Here is a 15,169-nt window from a genome sequence, read left to right on the forward strand (position 1 = left end):
GCTTTTGCTCCTCTCTTGCCCCAGGCTGATGCATGGGTCCTGCACTGTGGGAAAGGTCTCCATTTGGTACCTTTGTAGGTCATCGGTGTCACACCACAATCCTTTCCGTGTAAGGCGATCAGCTACACATGAGTTCAGTGAGTGGTTGTCCTAACTCTAACTCGTGTCATGTGATGTGCTGACATATTTTTTTCTAGACATCAAGCGGTTCTTTTATTTATTTATGTCCATGTTTATGAGCAAGAAACTCATATCTGCAAGCATTCTAGACTTGAAATTTTGAGCTACCAGCTGCACCTGTAATCCTCAAAGGTAATTTTTTTTTTTTTTTAAGTCTACAGAGTTTCAATTTTGAACAGTACAATGCACTGAAGAATTAAGGAATTCTTTTAACACGAATCTGCAAGATAAGAGAGTCTCACTTGAATGATACTGAGTGTCCCGATAGCTGGGGTTGAAACTGGGCTGAATCTGGTGTTGCTATCAAATTGCTTTGTCAAATAAAGGTAGTAATATACTTTGATGCTGATATTTAGAGAACTTTATATATTTAATAAATAAAAGATTCTGTAGCACATAGCAGTTTTAAAGCATTTTTTTACAAATAAGATTATAGTACAAAAGTTTTTTTGATGCTGTTGTATGAGGTTTGATTTGGTTTACATTTTTTTCCCTGGTTGGGGCCCTCACTAAGAGAAGAACTTCGAGTTGCTGGGATGCATTCAGAAAAGTCCAATGAAGATGGTGAGGGGACTGGAAAAGAAGACGTATGAGGAGGGGCTGAGGGAACTGGGGTTGTTTAGCCTGGAGAAGAGGAGGCTGAGGGGAGACGACCTGGTTCTCTACAGCTATCTGAGGAGGGTGCAGCGAGGAGGGTGTTGGTCTCCTTCTCAGGTGACAAGTGATAGGACACGAAGAAATGGCCTCAAGTTGCACCAGGGAGGTTTAAATTGGACATCAGGAAGAATTTCTTCATGGAGAGGGTGGTCAAGCATTGGAACGGGCTGCCTGAGAAGGTGGTGGAGTCCCCATCCCTGGAGGTATTTGAGAGATATATGGACGTGGCACTGAGGCACATGGGTTAGTGATGGGTCTCAGTAGGCCAGGTTGATGGTTTGACTTGGTGATCTTGAAGGTCTTTTCCAACCTAGAGTATTCTATGATTGTAGTCATATAACCTATAATCTTTATTTTAAAGATTCTAGAAAGTAATTTACTTTATCTCCAGTCCTCTCTTGGATAATATTAGTTTTCCAGTGAAATAGTAGAGTTTTCTTTGCCTATTGGATGCAAATTTGATAATGTAGTTAGGATGGAAGCCCAGAAAGGCCTACCAGAAAACAAAATTTGAAATGGATTGTATTTCAGTAGGAATGGGTTTGTGAAAGGTACAAAAGAAGAAGGACCTACTGACAACTGAATGACCTTCAGACCTTTGTGCCGTTAGGAGCAGTTGGTTTCTAAGCGTTGTACTGTTACAAGTTTTTTTGGATTTTAGTCTTCATTCCTGGACAGTAGTTGCGGTAATTCAAGTATGTGGAGATAGAGATATGGATCATCATGGTAAACCCCTGCTTGTTCCCTGCATATGGTTCTCCATGCTGTGGTGCTGAACCATGGAAGCGAGAGCTGTTAGGTGGTGATGCTGAAGAGGAACAACTGGAGTTAGAGGTAAATAGATCTCAGCTAGAGACATGGTGCAATCCGATGTGTGTGCTACAAATTTATTGCAAGACTTTATTTTAAGCTTTATAGATTTTTTTTTTCTAAACAGACATAGTTTAGTTGAAAAAATCTAAATAAAAGAACCTTTCTTGCAGTGTTTCCCTTTGAAGGCTATGTAAAATCTGTTTTGCTAACTCAAGCGGCTTTATTTAGCATAGCTTGATTGTGTTTTTCCATTCTTTTTGTACTGGCTATTGGAGACCATTATATTTTACACATATCAGCATGTTGGTATTTAAAAGCTTATTCAGAATTTCCATTCTTGGATCATTATCTGGAAAACCTTTGCTAAATTTTAGTTATTTACATTTTCCTTATTCCTTAAATTTTGGCATTCAATAAAATCTTAACTAACCTGTAAATAGGCTCCATCAGGATATTTAGAACCACCCTGTAAGCACTTTCAAGTTTTCTGTTCATTTTTGTAGTTTGAGATAATAAAGAGTGGTACTTTTATTTTTATGATGCTATTGCATGTTTCAAGGCCAGTCTTTATTTTAAGTGGATAATAGTACATCGTGGGTTGTTAGTTTTTCCCCTTATGATGCTAAACAGTTGAGGGTGTTGGTCAATTGCTGATGGAAATCTCTCTTTGATCAAATTGTATATGTGGTGAATTTTAAGACAGAAAAGGTACTCCAAAGTAAAAGTTTTCCTTTCATAAAAGGACTCCTTCTTCGTAAGATACTGTGTGAATCTTCCTGATCAGTTAGCATTAATATTTCTTTTTGAATGTGTAGCTCTCCACGATGGAAACGGTTTGGAGCTGAGAGTATTATACAGGAATTAAAAGTCCCATAACCAACTCAGGAAGACTGGAGATGGTTCTGATTAAATATTTAATAAATAAGCATTTCATTCTGTTGATCTGAAATACTAGTTTTTGTTTTCTGTATATTTTACCAGAAAGCATAGATGCGTCTAAATATCTGCCTTAAGTGAAAATTGTTGTTTAATAGCTTTGTTGCTTTTTGTAGCCAGTGAAACGAGTCAGCGTTGGGAGACTTGGGGAAATTTATGTGATGAATTATAGGAAGTTCATTTTCTGTAAAACATTAGAAAAGAAATACTGATCATTTTCAATATGTTCTGGCAGTTTCATGGCTGCAAATTAAATGTTCATACTATTTTTCAAAATTTGGTGATCTTTTGCAGCACCTGCATTTCTTGTTCTTCTGTTAACGAAACTAAAGGGTTATTTTATTGCAGTTTCTCTCATTCTTTTAATGCTTGCAAGCATAAAAGACAATGTGGATAGAAAAGGGGCATCTGTTCATACTTTGAGGGACTTGCCCAATCCAGAAAATGCTGTGCAATCTATAGAAGCAGAACTGTACCAACAATGTATTTTAATGTATACTGCAGGTAATATAAGACATTTTCATGTATTAGAAATACAATTATAAATTAGAAACACTGCTTTAAGTGTTTCTTAAATACTCTGCTTACCTATAGTTAGTGTAATGTTGCTATAACAAGTATATATAGCTGGAGGAGGAAGAAAAATACAGTCCTGACTTTCAAATGAGAAGTGTCCCTCCACAGAAAAATGTCATGTGTGTATATGTAGAATTAACGTCTCAGTAAACATCAGTATTGGTGTATTTTTTGCACAGGTATAGTACCGTACTTTGGAAACAAATGGTATGCCATGTATACTAGTGATGTATTTTATTCTGTAGCACCATGTAGGTCTTAAGTATTTCACTTTTGCTTAAAAAAACAAAACAAAAAAGCTAAGTGCGATTTTATATTCTCATAGGCATGTGTACTGTATGAACAAATCTATACCTTCCAAAAGAGCTCTTGTTTATTCACAATATCTGTAAAATAAAATTACCTATGGTATCTTCATGCTACCCTTGACTTTTACTTATTTGTTGCTGTTTAGATTTGAAGTGATAAGTCAATTTTAACAACGTTGGAGAAATAAAGATTAATATATAATCTTGGCCGTTAAGAGCTTGGCATCCCACTCAGATGAGGGAAGATAAACTGTAATTACAACAGTCAGTGAAACTGTGGTTCTCCAAGAACCATATTTCTACATAATGAAGGAGACTTAAGTGGAAGAACAGAAGTGTTTTGTGAAATAGAAAAACGATCCAAGATTTGTAGTGTAAATGAAAGGATGGCATTTGAAGTGGTAGAAAGTGGCATAAAGTTGCAAATGGTGGGGAGCGTGGATATTTATAAGCGTAGTTCTTAGAGAATTTAAATTTCTTTCATTCCTTTGGCTGTAATGCCTAGGGGCCACTGCTGATAGTAATTACACGGGTAACGAGATGTGATTATTCCTTCATTAACAAATCTGCTTGGTTTACAACTATTTCCATCTACCCATCTGTCTTCTCTTTTATGGCTGTTTCCTATTACGGTTTATCTTAAACGTGTATTGTGGGCTGTTGGAGCTCTCCGTGCATGGGCTATCTTCCTGCTTGCTTGTGCTCACAGTGGTAACCACTCATCCCTTTAAGTCCACAGGTTGTTGCTGTAATAACAGCAGAAATCAAATTTAGATGTGCTGTTTTTGGCATTTTCATTAATATGTTTGCAAATTTGTATATACAATACTTTTATCTAGGTAGAGTTACAGTTACTTCAATGTATTTTGAGGCTGGTCTGCGTGATACACTGCTAGTATGCATATAATGAATATAGATTTTTTTAATTTCACTTCTAATGAATTTTTATAATAATATTATAGTACTTTCAGTGAAGATTTCCTTAAAAAGTGAGAAACAGTTCATTTGTCATCATGTAACTGTCACTTTTGTCATGGCTGGCTTTTTCTGGTCCTATTTCTGGCGTTTGGATGTTATAAATTAGGATTTTTTTAATAAAACACATTTATAAACTTCTGTTTGTTTAAATCGTTAGACTGTTTTTCTTAGTTTTTTTTTTTTTTTTTTTTTTTTTGCCACATAGCCTGTGTGTGGTCAGAAAGTTTTGAGATTTGTTGTAGGAAGTACATTACTTGTTTCTAAACTTGTGTGTACTTGGGTGGTCATTGAATGGCTAGATACTGTCGCTATGAGCCATGCTGCTCATTTATACATACCTTTATTGTTTAAAATCTCTTCCTGCAGTTAATTGCTCTCATTATATTGACATTTTTCTGGGTTATAAAAGTTTAATTTTCAGGTTTATAAAGTTTTTGACAGCATGCTGTTGGCTTGCTTAAATTTACTGTGTTACAACAAAATTTAATTTAACAAATTACGTTAAGTAGGATGTATGGCAGTATGTTTTTCATACATCTTTCGGCAGCATCTTTTCACCAGCCATGCTTTTCAAGTGATTAGGAGGATTCATAAAAGCTTGCCCTTTGTACAGCAGTAGATCAGGTTGGTATTTTAGATTTAGTTATTTTTTCCTCCCCCTGCCAGTTTCTCTAGTCTGAAAACCAGACCAAAATGCCGTGGGCTTGTCTATGCACACTGTGCCATACCGTGATGCATGTGGATGATCTTGGAACCTTGTTTGTTTGGTGTCTGACTTATTTATCCACTTTCCAAGGGAGGACAGGTATATTCTCTTTTACAAGCACTTTCAGATTTGTGGCAGAATGTTGTTTATGCAATATAATGTAGGGCAGCTGGTTTAACCTTTGTTGAGATGTTTTTATATATACACCTCTGTGGTAGGTTGAGCATCATCCCAGCCTACTAGTTTTGAGCAAGCCACAGAAAATGTATGAAGAGGAAACTGTAAGTTTAATATTTCTGTATCCCACCATCAGTTTGGTGAAGCAACTCTCTTATAGCTCTTGTATTATTTATTATCCTTATCGTCTTAGGACTATTTTAAGTAGTTAACTAGTGGTAAACCTGGTGTTTGGGTTTTTCAGCATGACAAAAATGTGCATCTGAAAGGATAGTGGGTTTTATCTCTATTGTCCTCTGTAAGCAGCAGTATCTTTCAGACATGTTAGGGGATTTTTAGTTCTCTTCCTGTGCTCTGTCAACGATCATGATGGCAACTGGAGTTGGACTCTTCTCACTTACCTTCCCTTACACACTTACATTGTGACTATCTGCAAAGAGCTAATACAATCAAAAATTAGTTTAAATTACCATTATAGTCTATGGCCTCCTTGGGAGGGAAAAAAGGACATACCTTGTTCTGGAAGGACTTACTGTACAAGCCGACCTACTAGACAAGGTCAGCACCTATCAAGGGAGTGTAGCTGGTTAAGTCTGCAACGTGTGGAAAATGTAACACTCCGTGGTAGAAGATTGCAGTTTCATAGTCTTACTGGTTCATCTGTACGTGACCTTCCAAAAGAAGAATACATGTAGCGTTGTTTGATGGAAAAAAAGTTTGTTGGAGGCAAGGGTATTGTTTTTGCCAATGTAGGAGGCTTCATGGAAATGGTGAGTTCAGGCTGGCTGGGGGGAAGGAAGTGATAAAAAGTTTAGTACTGGAGAAAGAATAGGACAGAAAGGTGTTGAGCAGGAGGAAATTAGTTGCAAGTTTTAGTAGGAGCATAGTTACAGTGTGAGGGTTAAATAAAATTTGAATTTGAAGGTGAGGGTAAGCCATTGGCAAATCTTATGCTGAAAGTTTGGAATATCGAGGATGTCCTGAACTGATAGCAACGTACAGTGGTTTTACTTGCACTTTGAAGAACTGCTGTAGGAGAACAGGCAGAAGAGAAGTTCAAGGAGTTTAATTGGAAAATCAATTGTGTTAGGTTTGCTAGTAGGGATATAGATTTATGGAATATGCAAATTGTTACCATGCTCTATTGGAAGTGAAGGTAGAACATAAAATTGCGGCTGCATTTATAGGTGATGTTTATTTGCAGTGGCAAGACAATGGACTGTACAAGTAAGTAGGTTTCTTTTAATGGCATTCATAAAGAATGCTTAAGGCAGAAAAATGGGATTTAAAATGCATGTGAATCTATGGATTTCATTAATGAAAAATTAACTCTCAGTATTATGCAAAACTTAATCTGCCTGAGCTGAGACTTGAACACTGAAATCCACCTAAGGCTCAGACAGTGGTAAAGTCCTGTAAGCTTCTGGAGACTAGGTAGTCTTTTATATAACTCATGTATTTTACCACCACCCGTATTTTCAGTGGAAATTTAGACCACATGATGATCAGAGGTCCCTTCTCTCCTAAATTATAAATCGTATTATTATAGATGTATTTAGTATGATACTTTACAGTGTACTTAGCTTTATATCCTCAAGATCTGATCAAAAATGCCTGTTTTGGGGAGGTGGGCGTCTGTCTCCCACCCACAGACAGGTTTAGGAAGGCAGACACTTGAATTCTGCCCCCATATTCCAGTTTCCCCATATTCCAGATCCCCCATATGCCATGTTTGGTAGCCCTGCTTTAGCAGAGGGGTTGCACCAGATGGCTTTCAGAGGTCCCTTCCAACCTAAACCTTCCTGTGATGCTGTGAAAAAGTTAAATATAGTACAGGCTGCATTGCAATTATTGCCCATTTTTTTCAGAGTCTCGTGCCCTAGGGCAGTATCCCAGAATGGGCATCAAACCCCAGAGGGTCTTACTGGTCACTCTGGGTCCTGATCCTGCTGAGCTGCACCCCAACGTATAGCTGTGAGCAGAAGTTGTAGGAAGCAAATATAGAAACTGACCTTCCCTGGTTGGCATAGTTAAGCAAAAACTGTGAAAATCTGGAGTTGTTGTACCTATTCACAGTGCTGGTTTTATTCAACTATGGTTTTACACTGATTTTTTGTAAAAGATATATTTCTTGAATGTATTTTCTAGCAAGCTGCTTTGGAAGTGGCTTCCACCATTTCCCAACTAAACTTCCTATCCATCTGTGGTGGTATGGTTTGGGAGCGGTATTATCTTGCTGGTGTGGAATTATCAGAGGACAGAAAATTATTAGAGCAAAAGATAGAGTAAATATAATGAGCAGATGTGGCACGGGAATATAAGAGGCAGCTGTGAAGAATAAAGAATTTTTTTTTTTGTAGTTTAGTTTTCTATTGGGTAATGGCTCCTTGTAAAAGTTAGTCTTACTGTAAATTCTGATTTCTTCTGAGATGCTACAATTTAAAAATCATGGGGTTGCATGTTTCATAGTCAAACACACCATAATTAATGCTGCAGTCTGATTTATAATGGTATTTATTTATAATTTAATTTTAAATCTTACCTAGTGCATGGCATCTCTTTTTCCTTTTCTCTTTAAATACATGTTTCATTCAGTGTCTACGGATCTTACTTCAGTGCTGACTGTGTGAAATCTTGCTATGATTTGAATTGTGGCACCGTAAATTAAAGTCCTGAGAGGTTACCAATTTTATTTTCCTGCCTGGGAAATATACGGCAGAGAAAGTAAAACAAATTTAACAAATAGAGAAATTTAAAATGCATAGGTTCTTTGCTGCTAACATAATTTTGAATGTGAGTATTGAAGGGGAGACCTTCTCTTCAGTATATTGACGTTGGAAAATGAAGAGTCTGTGTGGTGACTGAATTTCCATTGACACTTCTTTTTGCCATTTCTAGCAGTACTTCAAACATCGAACGTTTAGCCCCTGTTATTTCAACTGTTCCCTGAAAATGGCTATTTCAAATCAATATTAAAGCTACATGTCTCATGCTGGCCTGTCACGTGATAATGTCATCTATTTTCACTCTTAAAATTGCTGATCACAGTGGAAAATAGCTTTAAATACATTTTTAGCTATTTTATTATATCTTATAGGTATTTTTACAGCTTAAGTCTCTTAAGAGGTGCAAAAGAAGAAACTTATTTTTTCAAGTACTATTTTATTCTTTCCTTTTATTCATTTAAATAGTAATGTGTTTTTCTTAGACATGTAACTGTGAGCTTCATGTGTTTTTATTTTAAATTAGACTTCAGAATATTTTTTTTTATTTGTTGAATAATAGAAATATGCTTCAGAGATACACTATGATTAGACTCTATATTAATTGATATTCAAAAATATCTTGGTTGCAATTTTTTTCTTTGGAGTTCACTAAGGAGAAAACTTATCTAATGACTATTACAAGGTAGAAAAGCAATATTAAGATTTGCCTTGGCTTTCTAAGATGTCATTTAACTGTGAATTTAAATATTTTTTAAATGTAATTTGGAAAAATTTGGGGAAGTGGTTGAAGCTTAAAATTACGAAAAAATATGCTTATCCTTTGGAATAACTTTTTGGAATTTCAGTGTTTCAGCAAAGCAGAATTTCCAGGTACTGCTTCTTGTGATACAGAAAGTGTACTAATTTCAATTCAGAGAAAGGACACCTCAATTTATTTAGTCTAGTCAATAGCTACATATTTTTAACAACATGGCTGTAACGTTTTCTTTCTTTACAGTTTTTGTAAAATATTCTAATGTGTTTGCAGTGATAATTTGACTTCATTTCACATATCTCTGCAAGTACCCACGCAATAATTTTGTAATAAATCAAATCCAAACGTGGGCTGGAACGTTTGCCAACATTGTAGTATAGAAACAACTGTAGTAAAGCATGCCCCTTTATTCTGGCATTTGGACATCAGTTTCAAATGAGCTATGTTGCTTAAAATTTATAGAAATGGTGACGTGGTTAGCTTAATTTATAAGTGAAAGGTTCTGTGCATGGAAAATGAGAAACAAGATAAACTGATGAAATGATTTTGGAATGTGATTGTCTTTGTGAGCATTTTCCAATCACAACTTAGTAATGAAAGCCTGTTAAAGTTACAGGGTTACTGAACTGCCTAAAAATCTGTATAATTTTTTCAAATTGGAAATGAAAAGACTGACATGCAAGCTACAGATGCTCGGGGGAGTGTCCTCTGATGAAGCTGAGAACCAGCACACGAGTATTTATGGAATACCTGAGGGAGCAGATCTCTGTTATTTTTAAGTTAATTTTAAAATAAGGTCACCTTTAAAATAAGCTTTTATTTGGAAGATTTAATCATTTTTTCCTCCTTTGTACACTGGCAGTAATCAATATGGAATTGATAATGCTTTTAAAATTGAAATAAGCATCTGTTATAGAGGTGGGGAGCCCTGAGAAAAAAACACAGTGCAGCTTTAGCATTTCTTGGGGTTGTTTCTCCTTTATACGTTTTCATATGATACAACTCTATATCCCCTCATATTGTAAAATTTCAAGTGTGGCATTTTGAAATCATTCTTCTTTATACAAAGCAGAATGGCAGAGCGGTGGAACTAAATCACAGCTTATTTGAAATCTGAAAGCAATAAAAGTGTTTCTTTGACAGTTAATTAAGCATTTCAGATTGCTGAGTGACTAGGCGTTATGAGTAGGCATTTTTAGGCTGTGCACGATGAGCTCAAGTAACTGACACAGTGTATATGTTGATGTATGGGAGGAATAGCTCATTTTCCATTGTCACATGCCAGACGAATCAAGCTCTAAAAGAAGAATGTTATTAGTTACACGTAATTTTATAGCAGTCTGAAAAGAAGCTGCACGTTTACATAATCGATCTGTGAGTGTAAGTATACGGTTCTGAGCAACGTCCTTTGCTGAACGAAATTAAAACAAGAAACTGTAATCTGTTGTACGTTCAGCTCAAGGCAGTTTGCTAGAAGTTAAATAACGTTAATGTTTTAGTTGGAACTGATGTAGAAGAGGTATTATTTTAAACGAAAATGAAGTCTACAGCTATCTGGTTGTGAATGTCTCTCAATTACAGTGGCGTCCGTGGATCTTGGATCTGAATGAAGATTTGGCTAGAAATTCTCCACATCCTTATTCTGTGTTTTCCTCTGAATAAGAAACAGCATGTGTGAATTACATTTACTATAATCCACTCCATACAGGAAAAAAAAAATCTGTGAAAAATGATTATGCATGGTTTGAAATTATTTTGATTGCAGTGGATAGATTCCTTTTTAGTTTAGCTAGTTATAAGCTAAAAATATTTTGCAAAGCGATGCTGAAGGGCTAACATTTTAATATTTAGCAAAACACAAACCTATGCATAACCTATGCAGTCGCAGACAATCACATTCCAATGGTGGTGTAACTTCCTGCATTTAACCGAACATGAAACATTATTCAGTGAAAAGGAAAAATACTCTTTTTCCTGAGTGTGCTACCCAAGCAATTAGAATGAATTGCTACTACTGTAAAGTGGGAGTTACTGAATGAGATAATCTGTATTTAAGCTTCCCATAATACAAGCCTACGGAATAAAAACATGTTCTCTTATGCATCAACTTAAAATATTTTGTACAGTTGTAGCTATTGAGTTTATAGAGAGGCTTCTCCTGTTTTCACAGAAACTTAACTTTTTTGTGTTATGGAAATAAACTTCACTTCAGCTGCTGAAGATGCATACCGAGTTTTTATAGGAGTCACTAACTTTGGAGTTATACCCAGTTCCTCACTTTCCAGCTTCTGTCAAAACAGAGGAATTTTCTCCCACTCATGCAGATATATGAATACTACCAAGGTGAAGTGATGGCTGCAGGGGCATTTTCAGGGGAGCAGGAAGATCCCAGTGAAAAAAAATGTTTCCAAAATTTTGGAACTAGAAGTGAGTAATTTTCTAAAATTCATCAGGAATAACTTTGAATACAATACTGTAGGTCTGACTAGAATCAAAGAATTCAGTTAAAGCACAGAAAAATGTATGCTGCATACTTAGTGCCTCTTTCCCAATTTCTTGTTCTGTAGAATATCATATGGCCTTTGTGTGGAAATTGAAACTGGTGTTGTAATTAAAAACCATATTTGCTCAGTTTCTCATTTGGAAATGAGAGAAGGGACTGTCTGCATCTCATATAGTATAGGTAATATTCTGTATACATCAAGTTTGGATTAGTTTGATTTTGGCATATATATTACGAATAAAGCAATGAATGAGTTATAATTATTCATAATTCCTGTTACAAAATAATAATAATAATAATAAAAAAAAATCTGAGTTTGTATTCGTCTTCATATGGAGCCACTTCAGGTAAGGACGAGATTCAGTTTGTAAATGCCCAGTTTGGGTTGTTAGCTGAAGAAGTTACTGCAAGAAAAGAATGTACTATTTAAGTTCAGACTGTAATTCATGCAGAAATGTTCCTTCTCAGATGTTACTTTGGAATTAAAAAGGCTAAATTGCAGTTTTGCCTGCAATTATCTGCACATCTTGGCTTCTAGATCAGTGAGGTCTGTCTTGTGTGAGAGGCCACTATCTAAGAGCTGGAAAATCTCTTGTGAATAAATAACTGCATAAACTAATATAAAGCATGCAGAGAGAAAATATTCACATTAGCTAAGAAATATCATTTTTGAGGTGCTGTTTCCATGTCTCCCAGCAAATTAAAGAGGTCAAACTCCTGGCAGCTTGTAAAACAGAAACAGTTAGCCCATGGCCTCACATAAAAATGTAGCAAGCTGTTGCTTATATTCCACCTTTGCATTTAAACCAAGAAATAACTGCTATTTGTGTTTTTAAAAATAATATCTGTTCACTTTGATTAAGCAATCTTGCAAGTTGCAGATATTTCTGACCCTCCCACACCTTTCCCATATTTTTCTTTTGTCTTTGGTAGAAGTAATGAATCTCCTGGATTGTATTTGGACTGTCAGTGGGATATAATATAATTTACTTTACTGACTGGTTCCCTTCCAGACGTCTACATGGGTTGAAAACTGGATTATGGTATTTAAGATACAAACTGTCTGCCCTTACTTGTCACAGAAAAATACTTGTCAGTTAAGCCACAAACTCATATAAATAAGACTTTGGTCTTAGAGCAACATATTTCTTAACTGATCTTTGAAAATATGAATTCAAAAGCTCTGTTCTGCAGAATTTCTGATTTATATGTTTTATATGCCTAACAGATAAAAGTGTTTTATTTATGGAATAAAAAAAGATAAATTGGCAGAGGGAAGTGGAAGATGTTACATATTTCATTATTAAACAGGCAGCTGTAGCATAACAGAATAAATAAGAAATGAATAAATGTATGGTAGAATTAGTTAAAGAATAGAAGACATTGGTCCTAGTATTTAGCCAAAGTAGATTTTACTTGATGTATGACACATTCAATTTATAATTTATTAAAAATATAAAGCATTGTTCATACCTTACCTCTGCATTTCTCTTTACAATGCTTCTTTAGAATAGTCAGAAATAGAACAAATTTAAATGATTATGTAGTTATCACATTTTTTTTAATGTATGCTGACTTTTACTTTATTAGAACTGATCCATACTTTCACAGTGTATTAAGCATTTAATGTGCTCTGTAATTTCTGCCATTCTTAAGGAAGCTAAAAAGTTATAATTTTCTGGCCTTCTCAGCCTTTTAACAATATATTTATTTGGGAGTATTTCTGTTATTGCATTTAATTCTGTGTGTGGCACTGCTTTCAGGAGCATTCTCTGCCTGGTAGGAAGAGTACATACGATTAAAACATAATAAAATTACCCAAACATTAGTTTTCCTCATCCTGTGAAGTAGTTTTTCTACGTCACATCGGGGAGTCCAGGATGTTTTTACCAAACTATGAGATAAGTAATTTAACCTTACTTCGGCAATGTTTTATGTTTGTTGTTAAATTATGTAAAAGAGCAGTAATTCTGAGGACAGGAACACATGCATGCATTCGTCCAACTAGCGGAGCCGTGGTGCAATTATGGCTCGGATCAGCACCGTGTTAAGCTGTAGTAAGGTTCCCTAACGTTTCCTGCTAGGATTCCTCTTTTTCAGTGGCTTCATCTCACTCCTGCTATGAGAATTAAAATCTCCCATACAGACAGATGTTCAGAAAAAGGGCTGGCTATGCCTGCTCCCTTGAAGGCTTTCAGTTGGGCAGCAAAATTATCTCAATACTGCTAGAGGTGCCAGGACCAGGGAGAGAGATCGACACGATCACGTTGCTTAAAATGGAGGGGGTATTAAAAGCAGGCAAGGCAGGCTGCTCTATGGGGAAAGGGACCACAACCGAGCAGACAGTATATATATTAAAGTTGCTGGAGCGAAATACTTTGTTTGAGGCAAAACATACTTCCCCCATAATGCGGGGCAGAACCCGGGGTTTTGGCTGAAGTCGGGATTCTCATCATCTCCCTGCTGTAAGCAAATAGTTGGTAAAGCCAGAGAGAGCCTGGGGGGTGAGCTGTGGATCGGAGGGGCCAGGAGCCCCCAGCTGGCTGGAGGAGGGGGATAAAACCCAGCTGAGAGGCAGGGATGGGGCAGATGGTATTTTATATATTTATATCAACCCCGGGGCCCCCTTAGTGGGATGGGGTAGGGGCAGGCGGCCTCTGAATGGCAAGGGAAAAAAAAGGTCTTAAGACCAGCAGTCCATCTTCAGACTGCCATTTCCCAATTTATGAATGCAGGCTTTTGCAACTCTAAATGCCGTTTAATGCAGTTTTTGTGTGTAATTTTATTTGTTTGTGTTGTGGTAGCGCTCAAAGAAGCCAGTCATGATTATGGCTTCTTTATGCAGATAGGAAGACAGACTGCTCCAAAGGGTTTGTACCATAAAGCCAGGCGTATGCCAAGCGTTACGCGCAAAAGTAGTTCCTTTTTAAGACAGTGGGTGTGCTTGCACAGCTCGAGTTAAGCAAACTTGTATATGTTAGCAGGGTTTCATCCTTAAGAGCGAGCTGAACTGAAACGCCTGGAGGCATGCCAAGTTCTGACGGGCTCCTCGCTGCGTGCCGTGCAGCCCTCTGCGAGTCTTTGAAGGACGGGAGCCCACGTCTGCCTTCGAGTTTTCCAGTGAAGAAGATGATTTTTCGTTTTTAGGATAGGGTCTCGTTAAAATCAGGAAGTATGTGCGTGCTGCCTGGTATTAGAATGGCAATGCTGTTTCATTTCAGGGGTTATAACATTTCTAATACTGGTCCTGCACATTCAAGTGCATCGAATTAAGGAAACAATTTATTATGCAGAAGCTCTGCCGGTGTTCAGCACCAAAAAACTCTCCAATGTAACATATACATTTCATTTATTCAGCTTTTTCAGATTTAGCTTCAGTACTGTCCTATTGCGTCTCAAGAATTTGCTCAGGAAAGTTTGAAAAGTATTCAAGGAAAACTATATAACGTATTTTCTTAAATTGTACATATTGCTGACGGATACTTACTGTATCCAGAGAAAGGACTAATTTCTCCTACTGCCTGCTTAGTTTAAGGAGGCATATTTCTAGAAACCAAGCACTTGACTATTTCTACAAGAATAAAGTTTTTTTTTTTTTTATTTGTTTAGGGTGATTTGAAGGGAGTGATTGGATATAGTAATTTTCTCCTTTAAAGAAAGAAAATCACAATTTAGTAAGTTCAACAGATTTACATTTTTAGTTGAAAAAGCCAACAGGAAAATGGACTGCAAAAGCCAACGCCTTGACCGCCTGTTCTGTCTCCCATCTGTCTGTAGTCTTCCATCTCCTTTTACTGGCATCAGCACCCATTTGCCTACTGTACTGGTTCCATACCATAACTTCTTCCCCGCTTT

General features: G+C 36.5%; 1 protein-coding gene and 1 long non-coding RNA gene across 4 annotated transcripts in view; both read left to right on the forward strand.

Annotated features, from left to right (window-relative positions):
• The window catches only part of LOC308193142, a 38,505-nt gene extending 34,996 nt beyond the window's left edge, over nt 1-3,509 (forward strand). The window contains exon 2 of the long non-coding RNA XR_013949413.1: nt 1-3,509. This exon is cut by the window's left edge and continues 27,648 nt beyond it. This is a non-coding gene — a long non-coding RNA (uncharacterized lncRNA).
• The window catches only part of SUPT3H (SPT3 homolog, SAGA and STAGA complex component), a 280,720-nt gene that overhangs the window by 81,474 nt on the left and 184,077 nt on the right, over nt 1-15,169 (forward strand). The gene's annotated exons all lie outside the window — the stretch shown is intronic.

Source organism: Anser brachyrhynchus (assembly GCF_964034855.1).
Source record: "Anser brachyrhynchus genome assembly, chromosome: 3".
Taxonomy (NCBI): Eukaryota; Metazoa; Chordata; class Aves; order Anseriformes; family Anatidae; genus Anser; species Anser brachyrhynchus.